The 23,093-nt window shown below is 35.2% G+C and overlaps 1 non-coding gene across 1 annotated transcript; it reads right to left on the minus strand.

The window, feature by feature from the left end:
* Positions 1–21,322: 21,322 nt before the first annotated feature.
* On the minus strand, positions 21,323–21,428 carry LOC121228417 (small nucleolar RNA R71). The gene has a single exon (XR_005925993.1). It is a non-coding gene; the product is annotated as a small nucleolar RNA R71 (small nucleolar RNA).
* Between the last annotated feature and the right edge of the window lie 1,665 nt (positions 21,429–23,093).

Consider the following 23,093-nt stretch of genomic DNA (forward strand, 5'->3'; position numbering starts at 1 on the left):
TGTTTAACAACCATGATTCATTTTCTTGCATAAAATTCAGCAAAAAACATGAAAACTCTCATGGAAAAACCCTATACTTTCAACCATTTTGAAAAATAGTCCCCTCATTAGCTAGATTATGCTACAAGGGTCCCAAAAGTATAAAAATTATCAAGAAAGGCCATCAAAATCACTTACTTGTAAGGGTAGAGAGTGGCTGAAATTTTGAAGCTCCAAAACCCCTAAAATAGCTGAAATTTTTGGTGGTGAAAGAAGGGATGAAAAAGATGAAGTCTTTTGTTTTATTTAATCTTATTTTCTAGTCAAAATAGGCTACCAACTTCACCAAATTTGATTTTTTTATTCATTTTTGTCTCTATGGCTGACCACCCCTATTGAAATGGGTCTATTTTCCCTTTAAAGATCTCTAATTATGATTCTCTAGCTATTTAACACCATTTGCTAGAAAAATAAAACTTTTACCCTTTATGCGGTTTAGTCCTTTTTTGCAATTAAGCGTGCAATCGCTAGAATTATTTCACCAAAAATTTCATGTACTCATATAAACATGCTATAACACATAAAATTATATAAAAAAATTTCTCAGACCTCGGGTTAGTGGTTTCAAAATCGTTGTTCTAACTAGGCCCAAAATCGGGTTATTACAACAAGTGTAAAACTTCGGTGTTTTGAACTGAGTTCTGTGAGAAAAGATACATGTAGTTGGTTTGAATCATTGAAATTGAAGAAAGATGAAAGGGATCTGAGACAGTTTAAAAGAAGTATTTGATCATCTGAAATCTGATGTGAATTTAAAAATAAAAAGAGATAAAGTTTCAGATTAGCAACAAAATATTTTTAAAAGTTTTGTCATGGAAGAAAGTTCTCCAATTTGGGAATTAAGGCAAATTAAGTCTATGGTTTTTCGGGTTATTTAAGATTTCTGAAAAGAATTGGACCTGTTGCGTGTTGGTAGGTATTATTATCAGAGTCCTACAGAATGCATAATATTTTTATGAGTATATGTGTTATGAAAGTATCGATCTGACCCATCACCTATTATTGCTTTGATAAATGTTAAATTCAACCTGACATGACTTACAGTGAAAGATTAACTGAAATTCTGGTACTTAGAGAGAAAAGCTGATAAATAAAAAGGTAGCTTTAGTGAAAATTTCTAACAATGATATGATATAGAGGGAGCAACCTAGGAACTGGAGGAAACTATGAGAAAGAGTGAATCTCTTTACTAGTAAAATTTTCGAGGACGAAAATTCCTTAAGGTGGGAGTTGTAACAGCCCAATTTTGGTGAAACCAGATCAATGGTTTCGAGACCACAAATTCGAACTAAAAATGAAATTAATTTTTATTTTATTATATGGTCCGTATTATGTGAAAATTTCGATACGAAAATTTTATTGATTATGTGTTTAATTAGGGAAAGGACTAAATCGCATAAAATGCAAAAGTTGAATTCTAGTAGCTAAAAGGATTCAATAGCTATGGAATTTAAAAATTAAGGTCCTTATATGTCAATTAGACCATTAATGAAAAGTTGTAGATATTTTTGGATGATTCATCCATGGAAAATTAGAAAAAGGCCAACGACTAAATTGGAAATCAAAATTATTAAAGATGATAAATTAATTAAATAGAAATAAAAATCACTTTTATCATCTTCTTCCCCAAAATATTCCATGGAAACCCTAGGAGAGAGAGAGAAAACTTTCTTGGCCAAATTGGGTAAGTTTTCTTGTCCTGTTTTTAGTAATTTTGATATTTTTGAAACCGGGATAGCTTAATCTATCTATTTGGCGAATTAATTGGAAAATTTATCAAGGTATGGAAATTGGGTCATGGATGAATATGCTGTAAATTTGAAATTTATGGTAGACAATAAAAGGTTGTTGATAGGCAAACAACTTTTATAAAGTGATTTTTTATGAAAATATGATTTAGGGACTAAAATGTAAATTTGTGAATATTGAAGAAAAATTCTGAATTTTGCAAAATATATGTGCTATAATTTTTACGGTGAAATTTTGGTTAGGCTTGGAATAGGCTGTAAATTGCATAAATTTCATTTTCTGAGCCTAGGGACGAAATGGGAATTTTTGAAAAGGTTAGGGCAAAATGGTAATTTTTCCTAGGATGTAAATTGAGTCCACTTGAATATAAACTGTGATAAATTGATGTAAAATTTACTTGTATATATCTGGATAGACCAAATTCGAAGCTAGAACGAGGAAAGAGGAAAATGTCAGATTATTAGATTTTACGTACACGAACATTGTCGAGGTAAGTTCGTGTAACTAAATTGTGTTTATTTACATGCTTGCATTGATTGTGATTATGTAAATTGTATAAATATCATAAATATGTGAAATGATTACATATCTGATCAAGCCTGATAAATAAAAATGTTTAAATTAAATGATAATGTCCGATAGATGATAAAGGATAAACGATGAAAATGTTATTTATATGCTTGAAATGAATGTGAAATTTGTTTACTTGAATTATATGAATGTTATGGATGTATGAAATAATCACATGCCCGATAATGCTTGAAAAATGTTTAAATCCCAGTTGAATAAATGGAAAATCGACATAATTGAGTGGAGTTGCATACAATCCTAAAAATAAGACGACATAAATCTACCAAATTAGAGTCAAATCTAATATGGGAATCCATAGATCGAGTTAATGTGACAATAAAGGTTTTAATTAGAAAGAGATTTCAATTAATCAACCTAGAGTCAATTATTTTTATTCTCGAAAGCGATATTAATATAATTTAGGGATTTCTACGGATCAAGGCAAGTGAATAAATAATTTATTTCAGATTCAGAATAATAAGTGAAGTCTAGGTTGATTCTTTCCTGGGTCTCTCTCATTAGTTCATTTGAATATTTTCTTACTTAATTTTTTGTTGCGTCTTAATAATTAGTTTAGATAAATTTTAGATTTAAAACACCCCTTTCAATTTATAGGCTAGATAATAAAAAGATAGTAATTACTAGTACTTTTAGTCCTCGTAGATACGATATTTCCGACTCACCATAACTATACTGCTATTTGATAGGTGCGTTTGCCTTTGTCCTGATTTTAGTTAGTTAAGTGAATCATCAAGGTCCTGCATTTGTTGCTGACAAGATTTAGCTCTGACAAGTAATCCTATTGACCTCATTTCTAAAATAATTTAGCCCAGACGAGTAATCCAGATAAAACTCTTTAGAGCATATGTCATAAAAAGGATTTAGCCTGGACTAGTAATCCTGACTAAGCACTATTGAGTATATATTGGAGACAGGATTTAGCCTGGACTAGTAATCATGTTGTTTACACATGTGCATCGCTTGAGAGTGTGCTCTCTGATATAGTGCCATATGGGTACCATTGAATACGAATTGACGGATCCTGATTTGTGCACCTCGAGTGTACTACCCGTGTAACCATCAATATTTCAGATAAATTCAACGGGTATAAATTTTGATATGAGAATATATGAATAAGAAATGAGTTATTACACGTATCCGTCTGAAATACAAGAAAATGATGATACATGACAAATGATATATGTAAACATGAGATGATGATATTTGTACATGGAGTTTATTTGATGAATATATGTTCATTCTTAATTATAGGCTTGTACATCTTGAGTGTACTAATCGTGACTTGATATTCCGAGTAATATGAGTAAAGCTCTGATATGAATGATCTGAACTCGAAATGAATTATTATGAAATTATACTTGTAATAATGAGATGAATTATACATGTTGAATGAATACATGTTGTGGAAAGCATATATGCTTGGAAACTTGATAGTTTTTGAGTCCATATATGTTTTGATGTTATTATGGAATATATAACTAATAAGGGCGATGAGGATGTGTGTAGGGCTTGAGGTCAAATTGATTTAATATGCCTTACATTGTTTGCTTACTTAGTTTTACTTCCCTATTTTACAGTAAATCAGAAGCTTGTTGGATTGGAAGCTTGGCAGAGATCACTCACACTATCCATCAGCCCATGTCAATACAATATGGTAAAGCAATTATGGTTACACTGGCATGTATAGGTTATATTGCTCATATTGGCATGTAAATGATTATTGTAATTTAGCCATTGGAATGGCTAGTGATGATTGTGTTTTGGTACAGGTATATATATGTATTTAACTTCACTTGATGGAGATAACATAAGTGTTTATTATTGATTGATTAAGAAAGGTAAGATTTAAGTATGATTGCATGTAACAATATATCATGTTAGAAGTTATAAATTGCTTGAATTCAATGCTTGGGCTGGTTGGTATTTGGATGTACGTTTGGTGCAAGAATTTGGTGTGATTTTTGGGTGAGAAATGAAGCTAGGAATGGCTTTATTTTGTCCACATGGGCAGATACATGGGTGTGTGTTAGGTCGTGTGTCTGCTGCACCTTAAATTCGAGAAAATAGAATGCTCAGAACTGAGCGCATGGGCAGAGACATAGGCATGTGTCTAGGCTGTGCGTGACACATGGCCTGGTACATAGGCGTGTGGAATGGTCGTGTGCATAAATCAGAGAGTTACATGGGGTCGAACACAGCCTGCAGCACGGGTGTGTCCCTCAGACCACACGGGCATGTGAGCCCTGTAACTTGGAAGATTTTTAAAAAGTCGCGAAAAGTTTTTAGAGTTCCCGTGTAAGTCCCAATTTGATTCTAAAGCTCATATTTTGCCTCGAGGGTCCATTTAAGGGATGTTACGAATAATCTCAGTTAATGAATAGTAAATGTTGAAATTATCTGAATTTTTTTTGAATCCGTAACTCTATTCCAGCGATAGATACAGGTTAGGGTGTTATAGTAATATTGGAGCTAATCGAAATGGGACCAAAGAAATAGCTATTAGATCAGAAGTTATAGTGTCTGCTCGAGCATATGCCATACGAGCTAGGGAGGAAGCTACCGCAGCCAATGTTATTGGTAGTACATTCTATTTCTTTGATATTACTATGTATGCACTGATTGACCCTGAGTCAACTCATTCATATATTTTCACTGCATTAGTAATGGATAAGAATTTACCTAGTGAGTCAATTACGTTTGATGTCTGAGTTACAAATCGTTTAAGTGTTATAGTTAACTTAATATGATGAAAGTGTCATTGAGAATATAGGGTTGTGGCTTTCCTACTGATTTGATGTTGTTAACAGTTCACAAATTTGATATCATTATATGAATGGACTGGTTATCGTTATATGATGCTATGGTGAATTGTAGATTGAAACGAATTGATCTAAGATCTCAAACTGGTGAAATGATTATAGTTGAGTCTAATAGATCAAACAGCACTGCTAGAGTTATTCCAGCAATCTCTTCTCCAAAATTGATCCGAAATGGTTGTGAAGCATTTCTGCCATATATACTTGATACTTGAGAATCGGGATAGAAGATTAGTTAGGTACAAATTGTTAATGAGTTTATTGATGTGTTTCTTGAAGAGTTACTGAAATTACTGCCTGAGCGAGAAGTTTAGTTTGTGATTAGTTTGATGCTTGGGACTACTCTGATATCTGTTGCACTGTATCGAATGGCACTGACTGAGTTGAAAGAACTTAAAGCACACTTACAGGTATTGTCAGACAGAGGTTTTATTCAGCCTAGTGTATCTCCTTTGGGTGCACCAACGTTGTTTGTGAAAAAGAAAGACGGGTCAATGATACTGTGTATCAATTATCGATAATTGAATAAAGTCATGATTCGTTAAGAATTTTTTGATAATTTCATTGCCAGTTACGAAGTTGCTTCCAAAAAATGTTGAATTTCTTTGGTTGGATAGATGTTAGCAGAGTTTTGATCAGCTGAAATTTTTATTGACAGAAGCTCTTGTATTGACTCAGCCTGAATCTGGGAAAGAATATGTTGTTTATAGTGATGTGTTGCTCAGTGGGTTAGGTTGTGTATTAATCCAAGATAGAAAGGTCATATCCTATGTTTCTCGATAGTTAAAACCACACAAGAGAGATTACCCAACTCACGATTTAGAATTGGCCACGATTATTTTTGCTTTGAAGATTTGGTGACATTACTTGTATGATGAGAAATGAAATGTATATATCGATTATAAAAGCTTGAAATATTTAATAATTCAAAAAGAAATGAATCTGAGACAATGACGGTGACTCGATTTATTGAAAGATTATGGTTTGATAATTGATTATCACCCAAGAAAAGCTAACGTTGCTACTGACACGTTAATAATTATTGTTTACCTCGAGAGCATTGAATGTTTAGTTGAATTGGAATCGTGAGCATTGAATGTTTAGTTGAACTGAAAGCTAGGCCATTGTTTCTTCAGAGAATTCGAGAGTTGTAAAATGATGACCCAAAATTGATAGCTAAATGTGAACAGATTTGGAATGATTAGTCCGCAAGGTTCAGTGTTGGTGTCAATGGTATGTTGTACTTTCACAGTATATTGTGTGTTCTAAATGATTAGTCCTAAACTCATGGATTATCTAAAATCAAATCAGAAACTAAGGAGTGAGCTAATAAGCTCAGTGTGAGCCATTACTCCTATAAATAGTAATAGACAGTAAATATAAAACTCAAGTCAGTGAATATATAGAATATTAAAAATAGTACATAATTCACAGTTTATGCCATGAATAAACATGTCAGTGCAAAATTTTCAGAAAATTTTCTACTCAACTCCACTACACACCATAATAAGAGGTGCACAAGCCACCAGTATTGCAGACATGTTGCTAGTATTGTGGACAAGCGACAAATATTGCAGATATACTACTAGTATTGCAGACAAGCCACCAGAATTGCAAACAAGCTGCCAGTACTTCCGCTTTACATAATTGTCCCAATCCAAATGCAATATGACATGCTTTAACAATAACATAAACAATACAGTATGCATGATTAAAACATGTGATTAGTGGTAGAAACAAGAGGCATGATTAAAACATGAGATCAATGGTAGAAATAGTAGACATGAATTTTCATTCAATCAATATTTCAGTTTCAGTAATCATGATTTTATCATGTAATCAATTTTTCAACAAAAATTGTGGCATGCCTTAAATATACAATCTTATGTATTAGTTTCAGTGAACATGATTTATAATGCTAATAGTATCAATAATAGAATAGTGGCATGCTTAAATATCACAAAACATACAAACATTCCCGAATCATATACTAACATTTTTGGCAACACGAATTTTTTAGATCAGATATACTTACTTGTAGCCAATCCTTTATAAAGGATTTATTTTTCACCAAGATCATTTATGCAAACAATTAGTCATAAGTATAATCAAAGTTTTAAATGAAAATTATTATTAAATAATCAAAGTTTTAAAAATGAAAATTATTATTAAATAATCAAAGTTTTAAAAATAAAAACTATTATTAAATATACTCTTAATTTATTTATGAATCGAACATCCACAATCCTTTTATGGTTAGAACCCACACCTATAATAAAGGTCCCACGGTACTAGATCTAATCCTCCACTTTTCAACGCTACAAATCTAATTAGATATTGTCTTAATCTAATCATAAAGTGATGGTCCATACATCAAAAACACATATGTGCCAGTTTCGACTTAACTGTCCAATAAGGTCCTCTTATGAAATCGAATGAAATCAACTTACTATATCACCCTTTCAATGGAGATCCAATAATCTTTTTGTTCTAATGAAAATTTGAGTGAACCGAATTGAAACCTTCAATGAAAACACAATATTCATGAGTTGAATATATAAGATTTGGCCCTAATAATTAAAGAAAAAGAATTAAGATTCAATTGGGTGATTTATGACTTCTGTTTTACCGTTTAGATCAAAAACTACGATTCAACAAAAATCTTGAGTAGGGGGAATAATGGCTATCGATAAGAAAAAATGAAGATAAGTTGAATATGAAGAGTAAATAATATATATATCCACTTGAAAAAGGGACAAAGAATAAAAGATATTCATTTATAATCAAAGGAAAAGAAGAGAGGATAAGAAAGGAAGAAAATGGGTGGCAACAGTGGCAAAGTAGAGGTGATGGAGGTACGATGATGGAGCAGTGGAAGCACAAGAGGGGGAAAAGGGAAAGGCAGTAGTGCAAGTGTGGTTATGTAGTGGTGGACAATTGCAAAATGAAATAAAAGTGGTGACACAAAAAGGTGGAGAAGAGAAAATGGGAGAGAAAGGATGGAGAAGCAAAATGAAAAAACATAAAGATTCTTTGGTGGTAAGGGTAGGAAAAACAAGTCAAATGGGAGGAAAATGGAAAGGAGAGAAACAAGGGGGAGAAAAGGAAAGGAGGGGAACATTAGGAGTAAAAAGGGGAGTAAGTATGGAAGGAAGGAGGACTCATGAGTATATGGCAAGTAGTTTGGGCTACAATAAGGTTTGACTAAGGGGTGTGCTGAAATTAAAATAAAATGTAGGAGAATGGACTTGAACTTGGGTCCCAAGGGTAGATATACTTGTTCTTAACTACTAGGCTAGCACTCGATCTTGGTCATAAACTAACAATAACTAAATAAAATTACAGCATGAAAGGGTAACAACGTGATGATGGTTATCGTCTTGTCCTTCGAGATGACATTATGACTACGATATATAAGTCATTTGAGGCAAAACCATGTAAACAATATGTAGGTTATTAGGGGTGACATAGTGGAAATGTTATATAGTTCTTTCGAGGTGACACCATGTAAGCAGTATATAGGTCCTACAATATGACACCTCTAAAGGGGTTTACTGATTCTTTGGAATCAAAAGTCCATTTTTAGACATGACATGATGCAATGGTGAACAGGTACACTTTATGGCGAACTGCGGTCCAACAGGGTAGTAAACATGGAAGCCTATTAGGGCATAAAAAGGGAGTCACTATATGACTCGTGTGGTGAATAGTTTAACATGATGAACATGGCGTGTCTGAAAACACTAAAAAGTATGTCAATAAGAGGATCCGCCAGCAACGCAAAAGTAAATGGAATCAGTAAAAGCATTTTTAACATGGTATATGTGAAAGGAAAGGGGTATTTTCTTCAAAGTATTTAAGTTTCTGCCATCATAAGTATGCTAGTGTTTGGCAAGTAAACCAACATTGGGTGAGATAAAGCTAATCGATGAGGTAGATTTTAATATTAAGAATTTGTGGTAAAAGACTACCAGAAACCGGGAAAGATCGCTAAGGACCCTCTTAAGAAAGGAGTTTGCCAAGGACTATTTGTTGGATCTATTGCCTTAAGTGTAGTATTTTCGTCTAAGTACACTTATAATTTTTTTGAACAGATTGGTTAATAAAATTATTCATGAATTAAATTAATATACTTTTTATTGTTTTCCTCACATGGTTTTTGCACGTAAAACAAAATGGAAGCAAATGTTTCTCACTGGTTGTCTAATGTTTAACTAATATTAAGCGGTATGACGTAGTCAGATCATAATACTTAAAATTAGTAAATGAACCTAAACATGTCCTTAGTCTAATTGGAAATGAGCAAACTAATTGAAAGACTAATATGTCATCTATCAAGTCCAATTGGGAGATGCTTTGTCTTGGACATCGAAGCAGATGACTCCCAGAAGATAAAGTGAAAGTACATCAGAAAGGACCCAAGCATAATATATCCTAAATTTGTTTATGAATTTATTCACTTTTCATGCTCATAGTGTGGCATACCTAAATCCTGAGTGGATGGGTAATTATGTAAGCGTAACTCATACACTTTGATGTAAGTAAAAGCTTGAGTTCAAATAGATAAAGAGCCAAAAGCTAGTGCATTGGGTGTATGACTTCTATAGTATGTAGTGTCATTCACAATAGTGGAATTCATAGCCCAAAACATGGGTAAATGATATCATCTCATTGGAATTATATAGTTGATGAAAAGAAAACATGGCCACGAGTCATCTGTCTTTGTGATGGATGACTTGATCATTATTTGATAGTGATTGACTTTTCATGAAGGAAGGTGTAATTGTTGCCATGAGATAAAATAGTATCATATTGGGAGAACAGTTTTCATCCCAAAGAGATCAATGATATCTTATAAGGGTAACACACTTATGACAAGGTCATTAGATGAGCACTGAGTAGTTGCTTTTATAATAGCATGTTGTTGGGGAGAGCTTGGTCATGATGCTATAGTGGAATGACTTCGTGACTAAATGAGTTTATAATTAGTAGGCAAAAATTAGAAACTTAAATATAAATCATTTGAGTCTCAACTACATAAGTCTAATCGGACCCTCCGCTGGCTCATTGAAACCAAAGATGAATTGCGTATTTGAATAGAAATGAACAGAATGAATAGGAAAATAGAAATGATAAACATTCAGGAATGATTATTGTTTTCCCCGAAATGGAGAAATGGAATCATTTAGAAATGAATGTAGGTTTCCAAAAATGGAAATGAATTGAAAATGATCCATTTGAAATCCTATATGGATTACATAAAAAATGATCAGAGAAATGAGTTCATATTTTTAGACTGTTTTGAAGCCCGAAAATAAAAATAAATCAATCGGTCATAGTGAACATGTCGAGTTGTGAAATATTGAACATATTTTATCAAAATTTTACCAAGGGTAAAATCATCAAAATTTTACCAGTGGTAAATTCGTTAAAATTTTGCTGGGAGAAAAATAAGGATAACAAAATTGTTTTATATATAAATATTAAAGTTTATTTTGGGAAAATAGAAAAACTAAATCAGGTTGGATCACATTACAAAGTACCAGGTCAAAAAGGCCTACGAAGTACTCGTAATTGGACCCAACGTGAGAGAAGCCCAAAAACCCCTCATAAACATGAAGGGGTTGCAACCCTAGTAGAAATACTAGGGTGTGTCATCCACTCTAGTCCTATTTTAAGTAGGATGTTGTGTTTCTATTTGAAATAAACCACTACAACTCAACAAGGGTTTTGTCTTCTCTTCCTATAAATATATGGCACTGGTAAAGCTATGAACACAACTTTGAGAGATTGTTTTTTTGTTGAAAAATAGAGAGAATTTATTCTCAACATTTATATTACATATACTTTTTCAGAATAACAATTCTACCAGTTTCTATTAAAAAGAGAGAATTTTTTATTTCACTCAAAAATGAGAGAAAATTTTTTCTAGTTTTGTTTTTCGATTCAATTGGTTCGAGCCCACACTTAAAGTAGTTTGTGGTATGAAAATAGCGGAGAATATTGTTTGGTTGAAATCCGAAAACAACGAACGTCCGCTAAGTCGAAAACAATGAAGGTCCGCTAAGCCAAAAACACAAGTACAAATTCGGTTAAGGTTTATTGTTATAAATATCACAAACTAGGTCGATTTTCAAAATTTTAATTTTCCGCTTTGCAAGAAAACTATTTTCAAACCGTGATTTTTCCAACACTATCTTGGGTGGGAAGTTTGCCAGAGAGAATCTAAGAAAGAGGTAGTCCACTGGGAACCATCGTTGATGGGAGTTCCTGGTAATTGGTCTGATGTAACACCCCTAACCCGTATCCAACTCCGAACAGGGCTCGAGGCATTACCAGGACTTTACACTTTCGGTACACAAACTCAAGTCAAAAATTTCATTTAAATTTAAAACCTTTCAGTCATAAACATCTCGTCCCTTATATAGGCCTTCGAAACCTATAACATATCAGAAGGCAATGTGGGACAAATTCGGGCTTGTTCGATTTCCCTTGGGTTCCTCAGAACATTTTCCGTAGCAAAAAGGGGCACACGCCCATGCAGGTGGGCCATGTAGACTCACACACCTGTGTGACTTGGGGTACGTCCATGCCTTTAACCCATGGACAACATTGAAATTTAGGCACGGCCATGGCAAACGCCCATGGACTCATCCTGTGCTCAAAACTTGAGCATTCTGTTAAATTAACACGGCCCAGACACACGCCCGTGTGTCCTACCTGTGTACAACTTCGAGCTAAAAAATTTTAAGTGCAGGGGACACACGGCCTTAGCACACGCCCGTGTGTCCAACCATGTGGACTCTAATAGGCTATTTTCCAAGCCTAAAGTCACCTCTTTCTACCTCTTATGTTTAGAAATTTCCAAGTTTGAGAGAAAACACAATTTTACATTTGTAAATAATCTTAATAAAACTCATTGTATGGAAACCTCATATCATTGGTTTCATACATGATAGGTTATTTCCCATTTAGTGTTTATGGGTTCCCATGCTGCATTAATCCATCCAAAATTGGCTCGTTCAAGAGACTCATTACCAATTGATAGCAACCCATCGTTTGTAAATAAAACCATGCATAAAATCGTAAGTCATAGCCTACTTAAATTAAACCAACTTTCATGGCTATATACAAAGAGATAAATATATTTCCACATGCGTTCATTTGGAAAATCAAATGACACATATAACAAAATACTCAAAAAATACTATACATGCCACTGAACAAAATGAACAAAGTCTCGATACCAAAGCTTATTTAGTTGATAGTGTGTTGACTGTCCAGTTGTCCTTGAATCCTTTCAAGTCATTGAGCTCTGTGAAACAGGGAAAAAGAGTGGGGTAAGTGTACATGCTTAGTAAGCTTGAATAACCGAAAAGTAAACTTACCGAGTAATTAGAATACATCCATACTTAAATCATGGAATCATCCATTATACAATGATTTCCTATCATATGCACTTAATCAACGAGTTAGTCACTTAACAAAACATCATGTAATTTATATAGATGAGTTCATCATTTATCATCTTGTTAGCATACATAATATTAACCCCGCTGAGTTTCTAGGAAATCTTGATGGAATACCCAGTATCCGTCAATTCTCACAAATGATCATTTCACATATATGCACTCCCGTGAACCTCACATTTCATGGCAGAATTACCAGTCCAAGCTAAATTCCTCATATCATGAACTCGTAAGGTGATGTCAGGATTACCAGTCCAGGCTAAACCCCTTATAGTGACAAACACCCTTAATGAGTTTGGATCTGAATTACCAGTCCAGGCTAAATTCAGATCCTAATCGGATTACCCGTCCGGGCTAAATCCATAGTGCACACATATCCTTCGGAAGGCTTGATCATTCAAGGAACACCCGTCCGGGCTAAATCCTTACTGCAACACATGCAGGATCTCATTCCACATGTAAAACATGGTTTATCCATCGAATTCCCTTTTTAACCTCAACCGAGACAGTTATCAACAATTCATTATCAAAGATGCATTTCATACATTTTCATGCCATCAATAAATCCAAATATCATGTGTTCATAAATCATGCAATTATACATATTAGGGGTTTACTTTAAGTTATCCGAACTTACCTGGTATTCTTCTTGGGATTATGTCTCGATTACTCCGAAACCTTGGGTTTACCTCGATCGACCTCTGGAATTTATTCCTTAGGGTATATAACAACAAAATTAACTCATTATACACTACATTATGCATTTTGGGTTTAATATCTACCCCCGATCCAAATGACTATTTTGTCCCTAACCTATCATATTTTTACGATTTAGTCCCTAGGCTCGGATAATGAAACACATACACTTTCTATCATACCCAAGCCTAGCCAAACACTTTTCCTTCTTATGGTAGCCCACATTATCCATTAATTTCTCATTTTAATTCATTAAAATGACAAATGAGCAAAATGCCCTTATGCACTTTCTTTAAAATTTCATCCATGCAAGCCCATTTTTGTCCAACAATTTAGATTTTGGGAAAATTTCTCTCTGAGACCTTCTAATTCATAATCTAAAGCAATTTCATATAAATTTCTTCTAGAAACCAAGTTTTGCAATTTATTCAATTTAGTCCCTAATTTCCAATTGGACACCTTATACTTAAAATTTCTTCATGAAACTTTAACACATGCATATACTCATATTCTAGGCCTCATAATAATCATAAAATAAATATTTTGATGTCAGATTTGTGGTCCCAAAACCACTATTCCGACTAGGCCCTATTTCAGGATGTTACATTTCTCCCCCCTTAGAGACTTTCGTCCTCAAAAGTCTTACCAGAAAATAGATTCGGATATTGGTTTCTCATGGTTTCTTCCGGCTCCCATGTAGCTTCTTCAATACCATGTCGATGTCATAAAAATTTTACAAGAGCCACATCTTTATTTCTCAACCGTTTAACTTCGCGAGCCAATATCTTAACTGGTTCTTCTCCATAGGTCATGTCCGGTCAAATTTCAATCTTAGTCGGTGAAATTACATGAGAGAGGTCTGATCGATATCTCCTTAACATAGATACATGAAACACATCGTGACTCTTTTCCAGTTCGGGTGGCAACGCCAAACGATAAGCTAACGGTCTAATTATTTCGGTAATCTCGTATGGTCTGATAAATCGTGGACTCAGCTTACCTTTCCGACCAAATCTCAATACCTTTTTCCATGGAGATACTTTCAAGAATACTCTATCCCCAACTTGAAACTCAATTTCCTTTCTTTTCAGGTCAGCATAAGACTTTTACCTATCTGATGCCGCTTTCAAACAATCCCGTATCACTTTAACTTTTTCTTCGGTTTCTTTGATCAGATCAACTCCATGAATCTGATGTTCCTTGAGTTCTGTCCAGTACAATAGAGTCCGACATTTCCTACCATACAAGGCCTCATAAGGTGCCATCTTCAAACTTGTTTAGAAACTGTTATTGTAGGAAAATTCTACCAATGGCAGGTATTTTTCCCAACTACCCTGAAAATCAAGGATGTAACAACGCAACATATCCTCAAGAATCTGAATCATCTACTCAGACTGGCCATCGGTCTGAGGATGAAAATCTGTGCTAAAGCTCAACTTTGTACCCAAGGCTTCTTGTAACTTCATCCAAAATCTCAAAGTGAACCTCAGGTCTCTGTCAGAAATAATCGACAGTGGTACTCCATGCAATCTTATTATCTCAGAAATGTACAAATCGGCCAATCTATCAAGAGAATAATTAGTCCTTTCCGAAATAAAATGAGCCGACTTTGTCAATTTATCCACTATAACCCAAATGGCATCTTTCTTTTCCGGAGTCATAAGTAATCCTATCACGAAGTCCATGGTAACTCTGTCCCACTTCCATTCGGGGACCATTACAGGTTGTAACAAACCTGAAGGTACTTGATGTTCAGCTTTAACTTGCTGACACACCAGACATTTCGATACAAATTTAGATACATCTCTTTTCATATCGTTCCACTAGTACATATTCTTTAAATTGTTGTACATCTTGGTACTTCCTGGGTGAACAGACAAACGACTATTATGTGCTTCTTGCAAAATCTTCTGAATAAGTTCATTGTCTTTGGGTACACAAACCCTGTCTTTAAACATTAAACATCCATCAGGACTAATTCAGAAATCTGACTCAACACCAGACTCACATTGAGCTCTTTTTGCTTGCAAGTCATCATCATTAAGCTGAGCATCATGAATTTCCTGTAGAAATGTAGACCTAGCCTCTAGCTCGGCCAAAACTGAACCATCATCAAGAAAAGTCAAATGAGTATCCATAGCTCTCAAAGCATACAGGGATTTTCTACTCAATGCATCGGCGACCACATTCGCCTTTCCTAGGAGATAGTCGATAATCAGGTCAAAATCCTTAAATAATTCTAACCATCTTCGCAGTCTCAAATTTAGTTCTTTTTGAGTCATCAACTACTTCAAACTTTTGTGGTCCGTGAATATACGGCAAGTCTCAGCATACAAATAATGCCTCCAAATTTTCAAGGCAAAAACAATAGCAGCAAGCTCTAGGTCGTGGGTTGGATAATTCTTCTCGTGAAGCTTCAATTATCGTGAAGCATAGGCTATCACCTTGCTATCTTGCATAAGTACACAACCGAATCCATTTAAGGATGCATCACTGTAGACCACAAACTCTTTTCCCGGTTCAGGTAGCACTAAAACAGGAGCTTTGATAAACGCCAAATTATACATATTTTTACCCCAAATACCTAGCATATTTATGGATGTTTATTACTAGATTTATGGATTTTGGTGCTCTTAATCCTGTTATTTCATGTTTTGTACTCAAGAGAGCACCAAGAGTCAAAAGGAGCCAAAAACGAGCCAAAAAGGGACAAAACGGACCAAATCGAGAAGATGACACGGCCTAAGCCTTGCCACACGGGTAGCTCACACGCCCGTGCCTTTCGAGGGTGTTGACCAAGGCTTTCACAATTCACACGGCCTGGCCATTGACCCACACGATAATGTGCAATTTAACGGATCGAACACGGCCTGGCAATCACGTCACACGCCGTGGCACACGGGCGTGTCCCTTTTTCAAAGAGTTGTATTTTACATGGAAAAGGATACTTAGGGAGGGAGAAAGTCAATCCAAAGCCTATATAAACACCCTAAGTATGACTTAGAAAGGGGCTGCTCTCTCCAAAACTTTTCTGAAGTACAGAACCACATGCCGGGAATTACTTGAAGGAAGCCAGACGATCCATCCCAAAAGCCAGAGCTACTCCAAGACTGAAGATCTCTCTCAGAATTCCTTCAGGGGTTTTAGAGTCTTCTTTATGTTTTGTTATTTCCATACTTTTGAGATGTAGTCTTATTTTATTATGAACTAAACCCCTTAGATACCTAAGGGGTTTGAAACCTATGATGGATCTTGTTATTATTATCTGAATTGTATAATAAATACTTGATTTGTTCTTAATTATGTGTTCTTAATGCTTGAGTTAATATTCTGGGTATTAATTCATGATTTGATGTGCTTATGCAGAGGAGCAAAAGTCCCTATCTAAGAGTAGATTTGGCATAATTAAGCGAAGTTGATCGAACGCCTAGATTTGGCATAATTAAGCAGAGTTGATCGAATGCCTAGAAATAGGGTTACGAGATTTTGCCAAATTAGGGTGAAACCTAATGTGGGAGTCCATAGATCGATTTACTGCTTCCCTAGGGGTTTTTATTAAGAAAGATATTTCGATTAATTCAACTGAGAGTTAGATGTTATTAGTCTCGAAAGAGATAATAATATAGGTTAGGGAGTCTTACAGGTCAAGTCAAGTGAATAAGTCATCTGGTTCAGAGTCAGATACCAAGTGAAATCTAGGTGGATTTCTCATTGGGTGTCGTCTTTATCAATTACTTTTCTTCAAGTCTTTTTCCAAATTTTCTCTTTGCTTTAGTTTAATTAGTTAATTAGTTTAGTTAATTAGTTTAATAAACAACCTCTCTTTATTTCTAGGTTAAATAATAAAAAGATTGTTATTACTAGTACTTTTGGTTTCCTTGGGTATGATATCTCGGTCTTGCCATTACTATACTATTGTTTGATAGGTGCGCTTTCCTTTTCGTCGTGATAATAGTTAGTCTAGGTTTGATCTTCATTATAAATATTTATTACTTGTTACGAATCACGCGATCAAGTTTTTGGCACCGTTACCGGGGAACTAAAATATTAGGAACGCTAAATTTTTATTACTTTAGCCATTTATTTTTCCTGCAATTTAATTTTATTTAATTCTATTATTATTATTTATTAATTTACTTTTTCTTTCTCTTGGCAGGTTTTTATAGTTTATGACTAGAAGAAACCCGTCGGGACCATTACTTTTTGACGAAGAAATCGATCGTACAGTTCATAGAAATCAAAGAGAAATAAGGCGCAGCTTATGATACATGAAGAACGAGCAAGAAGATGATACTCAACTCCTAACCGACGAGATGGCTGAAAACCAAGGCAATCAGCTACCTCCTGCAATTGTGGCTAATCAAGATCTTGCTCCACATACTATGTATGATTATGCTAAACCTTCTCTAACAGGAACTGAATCTAGCATAGTTAGATCTGCTGTAGCTGCAAATACTTTTGAATTAAAACCTAACACTATTCAGATGCTATAGAAGTTTGTTCAGTTTGATGGTTTGTGTAACACCCCGTACCCGAGTCCGTCGCCGGAGTCGGACACGAGGGGTTTGCAGACTTAAATCACTTCTTTGCACAATCCATTTTAAATTTTCCATGCAAGCTGGCTAACTGGTCACTGTCACCTTAAAAATCATATCTTGAGTTTCATAACTCGAAAATCAGCTTCGTGATTTTTCCCTGAAACTAGACTCATATATGCATCTAAAAATTGTTTTCTAGAATTTTTGGTTGGGCCAATTAGTACAGTTTATTAGTCAAAGTCTCCCATGTTACAGGGATCAACTACACTGACCTTTGCGCATTACGACTTGGATATCTCCCTGTACAGGGCTTCAATACTGATTTCGTTTGTTTCTATAGAAACTAGACTCAAAAAGGAATCTATTCATATATGGCATGACTTCTAATTATCTCTTGTTAATTTATAATGAATTTCCAAAGTCGGAACAGGGAATCCAGAAACCGTTCTGGCCCTGTCTCACGAGAACCTGAATATCTCTTAACATACTGTCCATATGATCGTTTCGTTACTTTCCTATGAAAATAGATTCATCAAGGTTCGTTTACATAATTTATTCACTATTTAATTCCATTCCTACTATTTTTAGTTATTTTTCACATCCACATCACTGCTGCTGCCAGCATCTGTTTTTTAAGGTAAACTTTACCTATTTCATGATCCTCCATGGATCAACTAGAGTTTGTCATACATATTCCAAAAGTGATCAAGAATAAGCCTTCCCATGGCTAACCGTTACCAACATTTCCATACCTCTGGACGGACAACATACAAAACGATTATAATGCTATGATCAAAGTATATTTAAGCCATTTTCGCATGGCTATCCAAATTTACACAAAACCGAAGGGTACATGACCAACAACAAAAGGGTAGTCCTATACATGCCATTTCAAAGTTCAACCAAAATTGTACCAAAAGGGGGCTTTGATAGTGTGGGATACTTCGACTTCCAAAAATCCCGAGTCTGATAGCTGACGAGCCAAAATCTATAAAACAGAGAAACAAAGAACCGGAGTAAGCAATTTATGCTTAGTAAGTTTTGAGCAAGGGATTCCAGCACAACAAAAGTATAGCATTCATATAGCTAAACGGATAATTTCATATGCACAAATTTTCAATATCATACTTACTTCACATTACCAACCCTTATGTTCATACACAAAAGATCAACTTAGCCAAAGGCCGGTAGCTCATTTATCGACTGAGCGAATACAGATTTGTAAGGGATCAACTAATTCAAAGCACACACGAAACATACCTCATCGCTGGGATTTTACGAGCATATTAATTTAAATTTTTACAGCAAGATTGCTCGTTCCCAAATCAAGTATCTTCGGGGTTTAGCCGGATATAACCACTCGCACAAGGCCATCGGGTCTTAACCCGGATATGGTCACTAGCATAAATGCCTTCGGGACTTAGCCCGGATATAGTCGCTAGCACAAATGCCTTCGGATCTTAGTCCGGATGTAGTCGCTTAGCACAAAAGCCTTCGGGACTTAGCCCGGATATCATTCGAGTAACCATGCACATATATCAATAAATCATGACACATTCATATTTCATTTTCATTACCAAAGCTCAAACACAAGACACTTATCACATTTACAATTTCGGCTCAATAGCCACATATAAGAGCATGATTTTGATTTACTTAAGACATAATCTAATCGAATCATAATTTAAGTCCCATTACTCGAAAACTTACCTCGGATGTTGTCGAACGATTCCGATGGCTATTCGACCACTTTTTCCTTCCCTTTATCGGATTTAGTTCCCCTTTGCTCTTGAGCTTAATTTAACAAATAAATTGATTTAATCATTTGAGCATCGAAAAGAGGAACTCAAGGTACTTGGCCCACATATATTCATTAGACATTAAAGTCACATATGTACGGAATCATGAATCAAACTCAACACATTAGTTAATACTCTCCTTAGCCGAATTTTCTAAGTCAAGATAAAGCCTTCAATATGCTTACCTATGGTCGAACAACACATCAACCAATGTACTCATTCATGTGGCTGATTATGCATGTCTATGTTGAGGCCAATTATATACTCAATACCACACACAAATGGCATACCTTTTACTAACTAATGCATTACATATTATAACTCAATACGCATCCATCATGTACTCCATAACCGAAACACCATCATATGTAAATATATACCTTGAGATATTGTATATGTCATACCAATACGTCATGTGCGAACATATATATATATGTGTGCAAGAGCCGAATCTCAAAGTTGATTATAACTAAACATGAACATAAATCCAAAACACAAATCTTACCTACCATGCAATAAGCATAAATCATACTTATGGATATACCATGGCCGAATACATCACAACACCAAACCATTTCAATTTTGGTCATGGTTAAACAAAGAACTTAATGTCTCACTCAAAAATGCTAAAAAGAAAATCCAAGAGTCATCAATCCACCATCACATGTATCATTAACAAGCTTCATATTTAGCATGCAATGGCATTAACACAAAATCCACCTAGGCCGAATATCATCCCCATGACATAGCAAAGATTTGAACCATGGGCTAATTAGAACTCAAGCTAGCAACTAAAAACATGCATGAATCTCATGGCACAACCTCAAACATACCTTAATCTAGATACAAGTATGGCCAAACCTCCTCCTAATCCTCTTCCAAACCAAACATGAAGCAAGAACTCCTTCCTCCTTCCTTAGAATTTTCGGCCAAAAGAAATGAAAAAGGATGAGCAATTTTTTTTTTCTTTTCTTTAACTCACGGCAATGGGGGAACACTCACACACATTCTTTCTTTCTTTTTTCCATTTCTTTATTACCCATACTCCTTATTTTATTTTTCCTAACATACCTCACTAACATAACATGTTTGTGACATGTTTCCACTCATAGCATGGCCGGCCACTACTAATTAGGGGGGAAATTTGACATGCAAGTCCTCTCTTTTTATTACATGCACTATTAGATCCTTATAGATTAGCCATCACATTTCAAAAGTGTCACACAAATCCTACTAACTGAATTCACATGCAATCGACTAAATCGAAGCTTGAAATTTTCCCACATTCATAATTACATATTCTAGACAATAAATATCACATTCAAACATTTCGGTGACTCGGTTTAGCGGTCCCGAAACCACTTCCCGACTAGGGTCAATTTTGGGCTGTCACAGTTTGTAGGATAAAGATCCCAACACTCACTTAGCAAATTTTTTGGAATTTTGCGATACATTTAAAATCAATGGCATTTCTGATGATGTCATTCGTCTTCGGTTATTTCCATTTTCACTGAGAAACAAAGCTAAACAGTGGTTGAACTCGTTACCACGAGGGTCTATCACTACTTGGGAACAAATGGTCGAGAAATTTTTACTAAAATATTTTTCGTCGGCTAAAATGGCTAAATTACATAATGATATCTCTTTTTTTATACAGATGGATTTAGAAACACTTTACGATGCATGGGAGAGATACAAGGACTTACTGAGAAGGTGCCCTCACTATGGGTTACTGCTTTGGTTGCAAGTACAAACATTCCATAATGGTCTGAATCCCTCGACTCGGCAAATGGTTGACGCAGCTGTTGGCGGAACCATCAACAACAAAACACCTAAAGAGGCATATGAATTCATTGAAGAAATGTCAGTAAATAACTATTAGTGGCAAGTCATGAGGACTAAGCCAACAAAAATAGCCAGGGTTTATAACGTCGACTCAGTTACTATGCTGTCAAATCAGGTAGAACTTTTCAATAAAAAATTGATGGTTTACTTGGCTCTACACAGGTACATCCAGTAATGAGGTGTGACGTAAGTTGAGGAGGTGTGCATATAGAATATAAACCCTTCAATCCCACAATCGAAGAGGAACAAGTCAACTATATGGGTAACAATAACTTTAGATCTCAAAATAACCCATACAGTAATACTTATAATACAGATTGGAGGAACCACCAAAATTTCTCCTAGGTGGTCAAGGAAATCAAAAGCCATAAAATCCTGAGGGTTTTCAACAGCCACCTTATCAACAAGAGAAGAAATCGAACCTTGAGGAGATGCTCTCAAAATTCATATCAATGTCAGAAACCCGTTTCCAAAATACCAAGACAGCACTTAAAAATCAACAAGCATCGATCCAAGGACTTGAAACTCAGATAGGCCAGCTTTCCAAATTGATCTCCGAATGACCACAAGGTAGTTTGCCAAGTAATACCGAACCTAACCCAAGGGAATAACTCAACGCAATTAATACTCAAGATGACAAAGAAGTCGTTGGGCCTGAACCAGAACTGAGGCAAGAAACTGTGGTAAGAAATGGAGAGATAAGGTAAGTCAAAATACAAACAAACCAGTGACTGTCAAATATAAACCGCGTGTGCCATACCCTAACGCGACAAGGAAAGACCGCTCAGACGAACATTTCGGTAAATTCCTTAAACTTTTGAAGAAATTACATATTAACTTACCATTTATTGAAGCTTTGTCGCAGATGCCAAATGCAAAGAAATTTTTAAAAGGGCTTTTAGTAAATAAGCGGAAGTTGGACGAAGCGTCAAATGTGGAGCTAAATGCAGTCTGCTTAGATATTCTACAAAATAAGCTACCCCACAAATTGAAAGATCCAGGGAGTTTTACAATTCCTTGCTTAATTGGTAGTTTAGATATACGTCATGCATTAGCTAATTTAGGGGATAGTATTAACGTCATGCCTTACAAAATGTTTAAGCAACTAGGTCTTGGGAAACCTAAACAAACTAGGATGAGCATTCAATTGGCAGATACAACTATAAGATTCCTTAGGGGTATTATTGAAGATGTACTCGTGAAAGTAGATAAGTTCATATTTCCTGTTGATTTCGTTGTTCTAGACATAGAAGAGGATAATAACACCCCTTTGATTTTAGGGAGGCCCTTTTTAGCAACTGCTAAAACAATTATTGATGTTGGCACAGGTGAGCTTCCACTTCGTGTGGGAGACGAAACGATCACCCTTCAAGCTCATAATTCTGGCATCACATCTAACATTGAAGGTAATAGTCCACACCAATCTACTAAAACTGACAATATGACTTTACAGAAGTTAAGCTTCAAAGAAGTTCACGAGCCATGTTCTAAGGATGATAGAGGACACATTCATAAAGAACAAAGACTACAGATAAAGGAGCTAGACGAATG

Source organism: Gossypium hirsutum, chromosome A04 (assembly GCF_007990345.1).
Source record: "Gossypium hirsutum isolate 1008001.06 chromosome A04, Gossypium_hirsutum_v2.1, whole genome shotgun sequence".
Taxonomy (NCBI): domain Eukaryota; kingdom Viridiplantae; phylum Streptophyta; class Magnoliopsida; order Malvales; family Malvaceae; genus Gossypium; species Gossypium hirsutum.